Here is a 16,612-nt window from a genome sequence, read left to right on the forward strand (position 1 = left end):
GGAACCACCTTGCGCTTCTTAGTTAGTTTATTCATCTGTGTATGGGGGTAAAGTTACCCATGCTGCCAGTGAAATTTCACAAACAAAACCTCATGTAGTTGGGTTCCCAAGTTCATGAGAAATCCCTTTTCTTCATGAGAATGCACAGATCAGCCGAGACTAGCATGACTAATTCTAGAACGAGTCCAAGCCGAACAGCTCTCTGGAGGAGTCCTCTGCAATTAGTATGCATGACCCACTAAGGCCTTTGCCCAACTAGCATTGGGAACCACGATGGGCATGGCGCAGTGTCATTTTGATATTCTGCCCTACTGATAAACATTCCTGCAGTTCTAAGCGTATATGCAATTGGTGATGAGCAGGTGTTTGGGAAATCTTTGAAAACATGTAAGTTAGTAACGCTATCTCTTTGGAAAGACGTACATCCTTAGGGGTGAAGTTCCAGGGGAAGGGCCTGGTGGAGAAAGAATGGGAATATATGTTGATCACTGGAGGACAGCTTACAGTATGCCAGGCAATGGATTGCACCATCAGGAAAGGAATCTAGAAAGGTGAGGAGACTCGTGAGAAAGAAAGTGACTTCTGCTGACAGATCACTGTTGTTCAGACTCCATGAGGATGAGAAAGGAAAGCCAAAAACCTACATGACAACTTCTTTGGGGTTGGAAAAAAATATTGATTTTTTTTTTTCTAGCTGGAATTTGACAGGGTCAGTTCACGTCTGGGTTTTCAGCACTTAATACAGGGCCCTTTTGTCTTGGGAGGCGGCTGGACTGGTTTTTCCTCCAGGCAGGTGCACAGAGGGCGTTTATTGTAGCCTGAAACACAAACACCAAGCCCCTAGGCCCTGATCCACACACTCTCCAGTGTGGCTCAAGGAAATAAAGTGAACAATGTCTCTTGCAACAGGCTAGCACTGTAAATACCACTCCTGAATGAAATATTTCTTAAAACTTTGTATCCGTAACTCGATCATCTCTTAAAACTTAATTATATGTCGGGGAAAAGGAAGCTATTGGCTCCTCCAGCTGTCCAGGTTGAACAAGAGCGCACAATGGAGCATATCCGATTCGCGGCCTTGCTTAGGTAATCAGATTAATATCTCCTGAATTGAATTTACCCTTTTGATATGGAGTCTTTCAGCTGCCTTGTTTCACATCTCAAATTCTGACAAAGCTGTGCGGCCTTTGAGTAATTTCCCTGAAATCTATATGCGGGAAGCCTGTTCTCTTTCGAGCACTTTTTGGGACTTGTACCAATTAAATCTGTTTCTGGCACACTTTTAATGGCATACTTTCCCCTGAGTCAACAACTGCTCCAAAATCTGAGGTCATTTGTTTAATTTAAAAGCAAAGGTTATGAAACAACCATTTCAGGCTTCACCAGCCAAGCCCCTGTGGCTTTGAAAGGGGTGATGAGACAGGGGAAAGGCTAATAAACTGGATTTCTTACACACAAAATAAATTAATTACCGTGTTTCTGTTAAATCAGTATCAAACCAGGTTTGTCCACACCCTCTCTGCCAACCTGGCTGTCCCTTTCTCTTCAAACACACCCCCTTCTTCTGGGACTTTCATCCTCATGATTGAAGTTCACCCTCTTGCTGTTGTTCTCGCAAAACAAACATCTGGAGTGGATTTTTGTCAGCTGGAGTTGAGAGAGAACTGTAAATGATGCGGTGATTTTTTTTTTCATCCTTATTAAATTTATTTATAGCCAGTCTGAGGCCAGGAAACATGTTTTTAAATGGCTAGAGCCCTTGATTGGAAGTTCTCAAGGAACACACAGTGGATGGCATTTTCCCCCTTGCCATTTTCTGAATAATACAAGGATAAAATTACATAATTCCCCATTTGGGTGGTTGGTTTTTTGGGGTTTTTTTGTTTTTGTTTTTGTTTTTGTTTTTCCTGAAGAACCCTTCATTAGGACATTTTGTACGTCAGAATTCTTCCATTGTATTAGCTTATCCAATATGCCTTTTTTTCCATCAGTGAGAGAAAAGGGAATGTAACTTGTGGGATATTTTTGAATAATTACAGTGATAGAGAGTGAGTTGCTGGTCACGTGAGACATGAACCAATGGCGTGGGTCTTTTCTTTTGCCAAAAGAATACAACTTGGATCCAATTCCCACCTTTTCCACTTCACAACCTCTAAAATCTTAAAGCTGCAAATCTTAAAGAATCCCATTCATTTTCTCGTTATTTAAGATAATAAAAGGCTCCACAAGGGGCTTAGGAAAATAATTTATAAAATACTTTGCTAGACCCTTAGACCTTATTAAATCACAATGCCTTGGGGTTTATATAATTATTTAAGAAACAAAAACATTCTAGAGGAGGCTGAGTCCTCCTCTAGATGATGATTTTTTTTTTTTTTTGAGATCCCTTCCACTTCTATGATTTGAGATGATTCTTTGATTTTCTTTCACTGTCATTAAAGAAGAAGAAGAAGACTGTTTGGGAATGAGGTTTGTTACCCACAGGCATTTTCTTGTCCAGAGAAGAGGCTGTTCTGCTTCCTGCCACCCAAGCCAGTCATTCCTCAGCCTGAACAATAGGGTTTAATGTTCTCCATCTTGCTAAGCATTAGTCTCTGTTGTTATGAAAGTGAATTGAAACCAAATGCACTTTCTATTGGAAAAGCTGCTATTGATCTCAGCTCATAGACAATCCTGAGAGGGTGCTTATAAAACAGAGGGAAAAATCCTTGCTGTTGTATCATAACCCCAGTTATCTCCCTCCCAGGCCTCTGAACATATCTCTGATGCTGCATCGTTCGATTTTATTTCGTTCCTGCCACTTGAAGATTGGTGTTCCATATTTAGTTCTTGGAAGTGTTCACAGATTCTTTAGAGAATTATCTTGCTAATGGACTGGGAAGGCTATTCTTACAGCAAGACCCTTCATTAACTAAGAGGACATAAAAGATAGCTCGTGTTCTCCACCAAGAAAGACAGCTCTGTTTCATCTGTCTGATGGGGAGCGTTTGAGACAGAGCAGCCTCATCACATGTGGGTTTCTGCTGCCCACTTTCCAGTTATTAAAGTAGAAGCCGACTCAGTGGCACTGGCCTGGCAGAGAAATGAGCACAGTGAGGTCATCACTCATCACCAGCTTCATGATGCAGAGGGCCATGCATTAGAAAATAGCAGGCCCAAGGGGAAAGAGCCATTGTTTTTTAGTCAGGAGAAAGGAGAATCACAGAGAGGTAGAAAGAGGTAAAAGGCAAAGACCAAGCAAGCCAGACACTAAACAACACTGCATCTTCCAGGAGCCAAATAGTGCCTGCTAGATTTAGCTTTCATTGTATTTGGAGATGAAAATCAGAGGGTAGAGGAAGGTACCTGGAGAATAGTACTGCAGGGCACTCCATGCTTGGGGCGTGGATTTCTATGTCTGCACTTAGAATCTTCTACAATATTTTCCTAACAATAATAATAATAAAGATTGTAATGACTTTTACTAAATCTCCCTAAAGAATGCAATGTAAAATGTTGCAACTTGTGGTAGAGTCAGGATCCCTGCCTAAGTTTTTGTGAGGGAACTGACACAGAGCCTCTGGTGTTGGGCACTAAACAGTTGCTCTAACCAAAAGAAAGGAATAATCATGGGAAATGGTTATTCTAGATGTGACGCTCAGGGAAATTGAATAGAATGTGATGACATTATATAAGGAATATTCTTAGACATGCCAGGATATTGTATGAAATCAACTGGACTGGCTATCATGGGAAACATAATTGGATTAATATGATTTTTTTTTGTAAGGTGTTATTTTATTTCTTTTATTTATTTGTTTGTTTTGAGAGAGAGAGAAAGAGCACGAGCCAGAGAGGGAGGGAGGGAGAGAGAGAGAGAGAGAGAGAGAGAGAGAAAATCCCAAGCAGGCTCTGTGCTGTCAATGCAGAGGCTGACACGGGGCTCGATCCCATGAACCATGACCCGAAACCAAGAGTCAGACACTCAACTGACTGAGCTACCCAGGTGCTCCTGTCAGGTGTTATTTTATTCTGCTATATTTTGTGTTAGTTTGACACCATTGTCAGGCATGGACATCTTTCATTTATATTCCTGTTTTCTATAATTCAAGGCTTTAAAACTTAATTAGTTTTGAATCAGCTGGTTGTCTCACAGAGGTGCTGGGGAGACTTGTGAACCTCATGAGGTTGCCCACATCTGTCCTGTGTAAATGTCTTCTTCCTCTGGCATCTTCAGTTGGGCACAAGGAAGATCAGACATCCTGATCACTCTAGGATGGAAAGGATTACATCATAACGTTGTGGGCTGTTTTCCCCTCAGGCATCCAGAAATGATTTCCTCTTATCACCTGATGAATTTTTACATGTTTTACATTTTCATCCTCTGTGCTTGTGCTTTTCATGAAGTCACAAAGCCTGTAAATTACATAAAACATCAGAACACAGCATATTGGACAACTCCACGCTATTGTCAGAACTATTACAGGTCTGTGTGCTTGAGGTAAGCCCAGTCGGGCTGAATGTGAGGGGGAAGAGGGCAGTCTTTTAAATGAGCAAGTAGATGATGCCTTTCCTCTCTAAGGAAAGCTACTTTGGCTAGAACAAAAGAAACTGTAAAGTGGTAAGCAGCCTTCCTTCTGTGAACCAAGTTCAGCCTTTTCTTTTGCTTTTTCCCATCTAACACCTTTGTGAGCCATTTCACTTTCCTCTCACAGACTTTTCCAAGACATTGCAGTCATGGTGCAGCCTCTTCTGTGGAGAAAGTTTGGGCCATGTTGTTCCCCCGGCTGGGACCTGTCTATCATCACTGTATTGGAGATGTACCCCACTAGTGGTACATTTCTTCCAGTCCCTTGTGCCTCCTCATCTCCCATTTGTCCAGCTCTGTACACCTCATCTTGGTATGCATGACACTCATTCCCTCCAGAAGGTTTCTGTGTGTGGAGGAACGCAGCGGGGAGTGTGGTGACATGTCCACTTTGTTAACTGCAGCCCAAGACATAATCTAGTAGAAAAGGAAAGACATGACAAGGTCAACAAAACCAATTTTAACAGACTACCCCAAGGCAGCTTTGTCTGAAGAGGAAATAATTACCAAAAAAATGAGACTTAAGTAGGACATTTGGGAAGCAGACAATGACTGTTTAATTTAATTAATTATTATTTTTTTCATTTTTAAAATGTTTATTTTTGAGAGAGAGAGAGAGAGAGAGAGAGAGAGAGAGCATGAGCAGGGGAGGGGCAGAGAGAGAGAGGGAGACACAGAATCTGAAGCAGACTCCAGGCTTCGAGCTGTCAGCACAAAGCCCAATGCGGGGCTCGAACTCATGGACCACGAGATCATGACCTGAGTTGAAGTTGGATGCCCAACTGACTGAGCCACCCAGGTGCCCCTATTTATTTGTTTGTTTGTTTATTTATTTATAAAGTTTATTTATTTTGAGTGAGAAAGAGCAAGAGAGCATGAGTGAGGGAGGGGCAGAAAGAGAGGGAAAGAGAGAATCCCAAGCAAGCTCTGTGCTATCAGTGCAGGAGCCCTACAAGAGGCTCAGTCTCATGAACTGTGAGATCATGACCTGAGCCAAAATCAAGAGTCAGATGCTCAACCGACTGAGTCACCCAGGCACCCCAATGACTGTTTTTAAAGGCTCAAAGTTCTGATACATGTGTATGCCTTTTCCCCCTCATCTCTTGCAAATAGATAATTGTTTACGTCCAGAGAAAATTCAGGAAAAAAAAGCCTTTTTTATTTCCAGGAAATCTGGCCACTGTGTTCTGTAGCCAGTAATAAATGACAATGCCACCAACAGTGACCTAGGACATCCTGAATTCTTGCTCTGATGAAGAGCTTGCATTCTCTTTTCAAAGGGTATCCTGTTCCTATTGCAATCCTCATGCTATCTCAGAGCTCAAGATCATCTTACCCCCCTCTGTAACCATACTTAAAATAGCACCAGGGCTGTTTAGAAGACTCTACACATAGTCGTTGATGTCATGGTGACAGGGGTGCAAGGGTAGGATGAAAAAAGAAGGAAATAGATATTGGCCCCAAACATATCAGAATTCAGCAAAGCAACCATTGAAACTCAGCTGTTATTTTAACTTGTGTTGTGTCAATCAAATATTATTTTGTCCATTTGTGGGGTTAACTGAGTGCTGTTCATCCACAAAAGCCCCACTCCATATAGACAGTAGCCCCGTAGAGGAGAAATGTGTTTTAAAAAACACAAGCGCTGGTGAACGGTGTTGTACCCAAGGGTAAGGTATACACAGAGCAGCTCCTTCTGATCAGGAAGACTGAGTCACTTAGTCGGCACTGGCACTACCGAAATGAGTGGGAAGAGCAGAATGCAGTTCCCTGGAGCTTCTAAGTTGCTTGGTAGCCCTGCAAGTTTAAAGCAGAATGTAGAACCAATTCATCGTTCTGCTTTTCTACTGTCTTCCAGTTTAAAACACATTGCAAACTAAAGTCTAATGAAGACTCTTGCTTTACCTTTGTCCCATCCAGCCATCAAGGCAAAGTTGATGGGAAAGTTAAGTTTTCAGAGACGATGCAGACCCTTCAGTCTTAAACCTGTTGTCATCTGACAGTGGCTGGGTTAACAGGTACACCTCTTTTTCTCCTGAACTAAGGCAGTTGGACTTTCAGGAAAAAAAAAAAAAAAGGAAGAAACAGCTCAACCCTAGAAACCACTTCAATAGTTCTCAAAGCCCAATAGCTCTCTCAATGGACTAAAAATCATTGAGTCAGATACTTACAGTGAGTGAATTTATATTATGTAAATTATACCCCAGTACGTCTATAAAAAAAAATTAACGTCGATGACTCAACAACAGGGAAAACATCTTATCTTTTTCATTTTGCCCTCCTGGATCTACCCTACTACCAGTGTGGCTATCCATTCCTTCCAGTTCTTTCCATGATGTAAAGATTTTGCCAGCAGAATCCTCAAGCTTTTATGGTTTCTCTCTTTCACTGTCTTACTCTGTTGGATTCACTTGGCAATGTCAGAGCTTTTCTATCTGAAGAATCAGTGGAAGATAAAATATTGCTAAGAAGAATTTGGATAGTAGTGAAAATATTAGGAAAGAAATGGAGGGAGGGACCATTATTAACAAATCAGCCTAGTTATAAATATTAACCTTGGAAGAGAAGGATTAAGCCATTTGGGTTATCTATGCAAAATACCTTTGTTTTGCTAACCACAGAAAAAAGCCCTTGCTTGGGGTGTCTTGAGGAGTCAGAACCTGGGGTGGTTCCAACTCAGTGATGCTGATTTCCGGTGGTGTGCATCAGTCGCCAAACGGCTCTGTTTCAAAGTTTAGAGGGAAAGGGAATGATAGAAGTTTTGAGGTCTTTGCTGGTTTCTTATTCAAAACATGACTTCAGTTCTAAGCAGCCTATTACAATTGTGATTGCTTATACCTGGTGAATTCTAATCTTCTGTATGGGAACCACACTGCATGTGTATGGGGCTTTCCCATCTGCCTCCTTTGTGAATCTCTTCTTCTTTTAGTGCCTCCAAACTTGGGCCCCAAAGAGGGGTACAGCAGCTGAATGTCATGCTCTTGGGCCTTGGTCCAGACATGCATCTTTCTGGAAGGATGACTGAATCCCATTCTTAAGTCTGAAGTTCCTCTTGATTAGCGGCTCCTTTTGTTTGTTGTTTTTAACGGCATCTCTGTCTTTCGTGGGTAGCTTACAGGGATGTGTTTGAGAGCTCCTTCCAGCTGGGAAGTTGCCCAACTCCCACCAGCTGAGTTGGGGGATTGCTTCCCTTTAGTTCCGCTGCTGCCTGTGGACGACAAGCACTGTGCTTCCAGCCCTGGCCACAGTGGCCCTTGTCTGCTGTGCAAACTTGGCTCTGTTCTCCGGGTTTTTATTCTCCAGCCATCTGGGCATTTTGAGCACCCCTCTTATCTTAGTACCTTGGCACTCAGGACCACATGTCGTCCTATCATAGAGATGGGAACAAAAGAATCCTTCACTTTTGGCCTACAATTCCCCTAGAACCATCATAGGTTGAGTGACAGTCAAGGAGATTGTCAGGTGGGGATAGGTCTGGAGTGATGTAAATGGTTTTGCTGATAGAAGGCATACATGTGACAATAGCTAGGACTGTTCAGGACCAGGATTCATAGCTACTGGCTTCCTCCTTTTTCTGTTGGCTATTTTGAAGTCAGGGAGCAAGAAGCATAAAGACCCTTGTGGTCTCTGATTACTGTAGCCTCTCCATGCCAGGCAGCTTAAGCTTAGGGGCTAACAAGTGCTGTGTGCCAGAGGAGTGAATCACAAGCTTCTAAAATTCCTCCTCCACATCCTCAACTGCTGATTTGGGGAGGGTTTGATCGGAGTCATTCACTCTTCAGAGAAGTGTCTGGAAAGATTAGTCCAAGAGTGCTGACAGCAAGTTCCCTGTAATCATTCTGCCTAGAAAAAAAGAAGCATTTGCTCAAAGGACATTTCACTGCCCCGTTTACTGCTACTCCACTATGTCCTCTCTTATCCCCACCCCAGCCCTCTGGCCCCTGTGTACTCCTTCAGACCCCTCGCCCTGTTCAGACCTCTCTTGGAGGTGGTCATAGAGGCACTGGCCAGCCAAAGAAAATGCGGCCAAATGGTGTTAAGTCACTTCCGTTTAGACCTTAGTAGTTGGGTGTGGCTTCAGCTTCTTGAAAGGCAGACCTAAAATGCTTGCCTCTTTTCAGAGAATCTGATTTCACATTTGGCTGCTGACCACATGGTTACTGGCATTCATTCATATACTGGAAGCCCAAAGCTTCCACATGCTTGATTCTACAGAGCAGTGTAATATTAACAAGACATGTCTTGATTATGGAGCCAAAAAGGTGATGCAACCTCACTTCACACCAAAGTGGGTGGGTATATTTATTTATGTTTTAATGGTTGAGGCAGCAGAGACACAGGAAGGGTTGAAAATTCATTCAGGATCAGCCAGTGTGTCCCAGTTTTGATCTTTTGGTCTCTATGACAGGCGATGGTGATCACTTTCCTGTAGAGCACACAACCATTGTAACGGGAACCATGGGTTCTAAATATGGCTCCCTTTCCCCACCTATTAACACCACCATCCAGCTGCCAGAACCCACTTGGTTTTCTGTAGAACACCAGCTAAAGACACTTTGTGTTGCCCCAGAAGGCCTTTTAATCTTTGTCTCATTTTAGGTGTGCATCTCAACCAAGAAGATAACTCTTGATATGCAAAAGTAACTCTCTCTGGTTTTCACACTTTCTTCCCATGAATTGTCCTCTGTCTGGCAAAACTCAGAAGAGACAACGGAGTATAGACCGATCATTGCTCTCAATGCACGTGAATGATGCGCTGACCTTTTATGTCTTGGTAAATGAGTGCAGAAGGAATGCATATTCTATGGCACAAGCTGGCTCTACCACGTGGTGTAAAGTACATGGCCATTTTATTTCACATTAGGAAGAGAAACTTGGAGCAACTTGGCAGCAGATCTGTGGTCAGGTAATTAATCTAAAAACTATAGCTATCTTCCACATAGGAGATTAAATACCCATCTTTGGTCAGATCAAAGCGAGCCTCTTAGACTATCTGATCTTTGCAAAAGGCCCCAAGTTGGGCCAGCACCACTGTCTCTACAAGCATTGCTCCCTGTATGTGTGTGTGTGTGTGTGTGTGTGTGTGTGTGTGTGTGTGTATGTGTGTGTTTTAATGTTTATTTATTTTTGAAGGAGAGAGAGACAGAGTGTGTGTGTGGGGGGGGGGGTGGTTTCAGAGAGAGAGGGAGACACAGAATCTGAAGCAAGCTCCAGGCTCTGAGCTGTCAGCACAGAGCCCGACGCAGGGCTCGAACCCACAAACCATGAGATCATGACCTGAGCCGAAGTCAGACACTCAACCGACTGAGCTACCCAGGCGCCCCGTGTGTGTGTGTGTGTGTGTGTGTGTGTGTGTGTGTGTGTGTGTTTTAAAGACCATTTTAGTGTGTTTAAATAATTTGGTCTGTCTGCTTTTGTAGCTCTTTAGACCCAAAGTAAAACTTTGGTTTTATTTATACAGACTTTATGTCAATTTTCTCCTACTAAAACAAGTCACTGTCTCCTGGAGTTTGAAGAAAAGTGAATATTTACTGGGACTTTTCTGAATGAGAACAGCAGCATTGTTCTTTGGAGAGTACTACAATAAATAACATCTTCAACTAATAGGACATTTTCTTTAGGGCATTAATGAATAGAGTTTATATAATTTCTCATTCACTTTCTTTCTATCTCGCTGAGACAGCTTAGATATTGGTGCAATTGTAAAATGAAAAGAACCAAAATATAAATGCCTTACAAGAAAGAAAGCAGACGTTTGTTTGATCTTTATGGCCAAGGTGCTGCCTAGAGCTTGTGTGTTTTGTGAGTTCTGCATTTCACCTACCCATGGGGGTCTGAGCAATGTATGATTCGGGCCAGGATGCAACAAGCCCATGGTCAGGTTGGACTGGACAAATTACCATATGTCATATGTACCAACCTGGCACTAATTATGTGCTGGTCAAGGAAGTGTTTTTCAGATCATGGGGAGCCACTAGTGAAAATCCATTGGTGCTTTGATGGTGGCCTTTGTAGATACGTCTATAATTTGAAACCATTCCTATGGCAGGCCCTTGGAGAGGTCTGACTTCAGCCAACATGCAACATTAGGCAGAAGAAAAGGAGGCCTTTCTAGCTGATTTGACCCATGGGTGGGCCCTCTTCCACATGTTTCTAATTAGGGATGCAAGAGAGAGGAGATATTCCATGGCGACTCTCCTTTCCTTCTCGGCTATGAGATAGAACAACAGCGCCTTTGTGGTGACCTCTGCAGAGCTGTTTACATTTGGTGACCTGACTGGCCACTTCGGCCAGCATGGATGCACCTCCTGGCTAGCAAGGAACAGCCACGCTGTTAGTAGGGTAGACCCTGGAGGGCAAAATGAAAAATAAGATGTTTTCCCTGTTGTTGAGTCATTGAAGTTAATTTTTTTACAGATGTGTCGGGGTGTGATTTACATAATATACATCCGCTTACTGTGAATTCAGTTGATGATTTTTAGTCAATTTAGAGAGCTAGATCACCATCACCATATTCCAGTTTTTACAACTTTAGCTGGACTTAGTTTGAAAATACAAAATAATCATAATTGGAATGCAGGTCATGCTCAAGTGCAAAATAAATTTTTGAGGCTCTCTTTGGCTAGGGAAGAGGGCCACCCAACAAGTCCTTTGAAACAACGAAGTCTTGAGTTTCTCAAAGTACATGAAGACTTGAGAATAGCATTTGTATTTAGGAAGATTTTCCATATTTTTGCTCATCGAATAGTATGACTTATTTGAATGAACAGAGAAACTGTTTGCTCTAGAACCTACCTTATATCAACATCAATGAGTCCTTCTTGATTATAAAGAGAAGGTGCAGAAGATGGGAATGTGTGGATCCTTCCCTCAAAGAGCTTATAGCCCGCTTTGAACATCTCATCAAAGATTTATTTACATGGCCTCTCATTTTCAGATATTATATTAGGCACTGCAGACACACAGATGAGTGAAACAAGGGCCCTGCCTTGAGTTTAGAGTCCAGTGGCTCCCAGGTAATATGATAGTTTCAATATGATGTCATAAGTTCTGTGATAGAAGTACTGTGTAGTATAAGAAAGGTCATCAAAGCAAAGATTTCCTGTCTCTAGATGTTACTAAGAAATCAAAGACATGGTTAATAATTGCATCAATCCTGCTGACACAGATGGAGTACCTGTCCTTTGCTCCATTTGAACGAGATTCTATGAGATCTGGTCCCTGCCTGCAACGGGCTTTTGAAACTGGTGGGGGTATCTAGTCTTCGGTACTTCCAATTATATGTAGTAACTGCATACAAGAAGAAAAAGCAAAATACACCAGGACTTTGGAGGCAAAAGAGAGACCCATTTCAAGGAGTCTTTTTAGAAGAAGTAGCCCCCAGGCTACTTCCAAAGCTCAAAAAGCTCAAAAGCTGAACTTTGACAAATAGGCAGGATTTCAGCAGTCAAGGCCAACCTTTGGGAAGTGGTTCAGGAGAAAGATGTGAGCAAAGAAAGGCTCAGGGATGGGAAAGCTTGGGATGTGTTCTGAGAACAGTGAGTAATCCAAGATGGATTGATACACATGTCACATGGTATAAACTATTTCTGTGTATCTATGTCAAAACCGGGAGATCAAGTGAATCACAAACTCTGACTTCCCTTGACGGTATCAAGGAAGGCTTCCCAGAGAAGCAGTTCATTTCACTCTGTCCCTTATGTGCACGTTATGCCAAGATGATATGATTAGTTTCCTTGTTCAGTTTCTTCTTTTATGATTCACCATGAAGCCACCACCCACTGGGCCGCCATCAAAGCACCAATGGATTTTCACTACTGCTTCCCTATGACTTAAAAAGTACTTCCTTGACCAGCACATTTTTTGTGCCAGGTTGTTGAGCTGGAAACAGTTTCATTTATTTGACCAGGTCAACCTGGCCAAAGGCCTGTTGTACCCTGGCTCAGAAGTTTAATATAATACTTTCAAGATGATTAAAAAAACAACTCCTTGAAACATTGGCTGCTAACCTTTGAAGGGGTAATTGCTGTACCTGAGTAGACTCAGGAAGTGGATTGGAGGTTTGAGAAGAAAAAAAGTGGTACCATTTGCTTAAAATTCCCAGGACTCCACAGGGTAAACCTATCTCTAAATTTAGGTTGCTAAGGGCCTTGAACCTGGGGTTGTTTGGGGATATTTTGGAAAGTAAGGAATATTGTTGGCGTTCAATCAGGAAGGAAAGAACTCACTTGCTTTTGATATAACCAAGGAAGAGGGAGTTTTGCATTTGTTTGTTTGCATGGGCGGTCCACCTACTGTGTGGCCTTGTTCACAACATGGCCAACCTCTCTCTCTCTGAGGTCACTGTGAATAGCCAGTCTGCAGCTGTGGCTAGAGACAATGGCCAGCACTGCTGGGCTTTGCCCTTTAGGCCCCAAAAGTTAATTTCATAGTAGTTTGTGGCATTGAACCTGCCACAAAAGCTGCTTCATTTGGGGAAATATAATTTCTGTACGTGTATTTTTTTTTCATAAAGAATAAAGAGGAGAGATTTTTGGAAGGACATCACGTAATCTTATTGGCCTTGCTAGACAAGCTTAAAAAGCAAGAGGTCAGTGCTCTTACAAGCGTCATGTCTCAAACGTCTGTCTACCAACAATTGCTTACATGCCGTCAGAGGGGAAGTCCCCTCCCATTGTTATTTTTTTGCTCTAGACTGAGATATTTAAAAAAAAATCCCTGAGTGGGGAAATGATATTTTATATATATATATATATATATATATATATATATATATATATATACTGTATTATATATTATACATATATATACTATAAATTTAATACTGTATTTGCTGAGAAGTAAAAAGCCCTATAAACTGTGGGACTTTTTTTTCTTTTCTGGTATTTTCCAGTGCAGTACTAATTACGGATGGGAGATGACTTTGCTTTGCTACTCTGCAGGTTAGAAAGGGTAGCTTCTTGGTCGCTGATGAAGGTTGCCAGATAAAATGTAGGATGGTCAGTTAAATTTGCATTTTGAATAAACAACAAATAGTTTTTTAGTATAAGTACATTGTGCATATTGTACTGGGACCAGTTTACACTAAAAAAAGATTCATTATTTGTCAGAAATTTAAATTTAACTGGGCATCCTGTAGTTTTAGTTACTAAATCTGGGGACCCTAACTTACTTCTAAATAAAAAAGGCTGCCCGATGACTCTAACTTACTTCTATAATAAAAAAGACTAACCAAGAAGCCTGGGAGTTTTTAGGATGACTGAAGGTCACTGTCAGTTTTGAACCCAAACAGAACAATCTATGAGATAAAACTGAAAATAGAATCAGATCAGTCAGACAAAGGTGAAGGGGGTCTTTTCCCATGTCTTTGTCTATGGCTAGCCCCAAGGATCCCTTTCTGTTGGGAGTGACCCTCCTAGCTCTACTGTAGTTCAAAGGCATACTTTGTAAACCACCTGGATGACTTCTTTGTTCTGGCTCTAATTCAGATGATTAGGTCAGAACTGGGGCTCCCTTTTAAATGTGAAATACTTGACCTCCTCAGGGTAGCTTTGGGCCCTCTTGAATTCTTGCTTCTCTAAAATTCCTATCTGGCCTAGTGAAGTGGACTCTGACTTGGCATGTGTCTGAGAATAAGAATAGCCATCATTTACTGAGTGCCTAATACATACCACTGCTTTACCTTCATTACCTATAGGAGTTCATGTTGCCTAACAACCCTATGAGACAGGTACTGTTACAAATGAAGAAATGAAGGCCCAAAGAGATTAGGTAACATGCTACAGTTCACAGAGCCATGGAAAGGGCTTGGGGTTGGCATTCAATTCTCTCTGACTCCTTTGCTAAATCTCTGTGCTACCACATGTGATACCCTTCGATCCCCACTCTTCCACTCCCTCCCAACCCCCCAGTTTGACTTGGTTTTGGTCATCCCTTTCTCTGCTTATTCCTTATGAGCTGGAACTGGTAGAGAACTTTCCATCTGAAATTGGCCCTAAGTAATCTTTGTTCATGTGTGTCATGCAGCATTGCAATAGACAACAGAAATTTGGGCACAGGGAGATGTTAACTCTGGATGTTTCCTATTTTATATGAAAATGATTAAACCAATGGGGGGAAAAAGCCCATGAACTTTATTACAACATTTAAAAATGTGTCATCATTTTAATATCTTTAAAGAGCCTGAAGGACTTTCAAGCGTTAGACTAGAAATAGCTAACAGCTCCAAGATGAGCTTACATAGGAATCACATGATTGCTCCAAAATGGCCATCTGTCTAAATTCTGCAGTGCTGCTGTAGCACCCAGCCAACTGTTGTGAAAAAGGCAGAGACCCTTTTTCCCCACCAGATCCACCCCTCCCGAGTTTCCTCTTGGTAAAGTAGTAGCAAAAATATACTACCCGTCACCATTTTCCTTTTGAACCAACACTTGCTCCTGCTGGTCCACTCCTTATACAAAATGATTTGTCAGCGTTTTGTGCTCATCAAGTAAAAAGTTTTACTTGTTCCAGCTGTGAAAGTTCATGAAGTTAGCCATTCCCTTCCCATCATCTGCTGTGGCCACAGTTGTTCAGTGTAAAATATCTCCATGGGTGTGGTCTACCAAACATCCCAATGGCATTTCTCAAATTGTGTGTGTTGGACCCAAGGGTCTGGAAGAATTTCTTTCATAGGGTCACACCAGAACAGTGCCTCTGGTGAAATGTTATCCCACCCTCTCTCTTCTGACTTCCAACACGCCTCTTCTCTTCCTTCCCCCTGTCATTGTATAATAGGTCTTCTCCTTTCTTGTCCTCTGCTCTCTCTTCATCTGGCTCCACGTCCCCATCATGCTATGTTTCTCCTAATTCTTGTTTCCTTTCACCACCCACTCCTTAAAGTTCTGAAAATCAAGTCATTCTAGTTCTAAAAGGAAATTTAAAATTAAAAAATGGTAAACTAGGAAAATGGTAGAGGTGGGGGCATAACGTTAGAATCTTCCTCAGCCCTACACGTCAAGAAAAATAATCTTGTTCTCTTCTCCGAGAGGATGATAGCCCCAGCCACAACCCCCTCCTCACATTCCTCTGCCCTTTTGGAATCCCTTTCCCCACTTCTTGTCTAACTTAGTCAATACATATACTTGGTAAACTTGTAAATTTTTTATCTCCCTCCTTTTGGGTGATATAAATGCTGGTACCAACAGGACTTTCGGGAACAATTCAGTAAGTGATAGTCTTAGAAGATCTCAGAAGAGGCCCTGGGAAGACATTATTGATTAATCTCTGCCTTTGGTATTTCATTGCCTCTGAGAACCTCAGCAAACAGAAGCATTTGGTCCATAATCTGTTCTTTCTTGGGAGCAAGAGAGGCAGCACAGGTGTAGACATTGAACACATCACTTAAACTCTGTATTTGTGTTTCTCCATCTGTGAAAAGGGCAGAATAATCATTCTGACTTTATAGCATTGCTTTGAGGATTCAATGAGTTAAAATTTATAAATCACTTAGAATAGTCCTTACCATATAGTACACATTATATTAAATAAGTAAATATAATGAAGCAAAAAAAAATCATAATGTCCTTCTTTTAATCCATGCCTAAATAACTATATTCAACTTCTGTATGACACCTTAAAGTTCCAGAATAAATCCAAGTGGCAGTTTACAAGGACTGCATGATAGCACATTCCATAGTTTCACTCAAGGACTTTGACAGTCTGGTCTTAGTACACTTGTTCTCACCTGTGTTTTGGCCAGACTACTTATTTCCCATTCCAACTCATTCACATTTCCTTTCCCTCTCCTCCCCTCCCCTGCATACGCTTGCCCTTGCTACCTTCACCTCACCTTGCTACCTTCACCTCATATTGGCTGTCAGTGTGTATGGCCCAAGTGTTACTGGGTATCCACTTAGGTGCAAAGCCTTTTTTCTCTCCTCAGTCATAAGCTTCTTTTGGAGGATGAGGGGCACATTTATGACAGTTGTGTATTATTCTTCATGCCTTATGCATAACTGAAACTCTGTCAATGTGTTTTGATTGGGTCACTTGAGCTTTTGCAAA

At 41.8% G+C, this 16,612-nt stretch overlaps 1 protein-coding gene across 3 annotated transcripts in view; it reads left to right on the forward strand.

The window, feature by feature from the left end:
- Nucleotides 1–16,612, forward strand: part of RAD51B (RAD51 paralog B) — a 641,285-nt gene that overhangs the window by 425,927 nt on the left and 198,746 nt on the right. Inside the window, exons 9-10 of one of the 3 annotated variants that reach the window (XR_006218940.1) lie at nt 9,167–9,473; nt 10,029–10,066. The exons of the other annotated variants lie outside the window; for them this stretch is intronic. The gene's annotated coding sequence lies outside the window, so the exon portion shown is untranslated. Of the gene's footprint in view, nt 1–9,166; nt 9,474–10,028; nt 10,067–16,612 lie in introns of those variants that run through there. 3 annotated transcript variants of the gene reach the window in all.

This window comes from Panthera tigris, chromosome B3 (genome assembly GCF_018350195.1).
Source record: "Panthera tigris isolate Pti1 chromosome B3, P.tigris_Pti1_mat1.1, whole genome shotgun sequence".
Classification (NCBI taxonomy): Eukaryota; Metazoa; Chordata; class Mammalia; order Carnivora; family Felidae; genus Panthera; species Panthera tigris.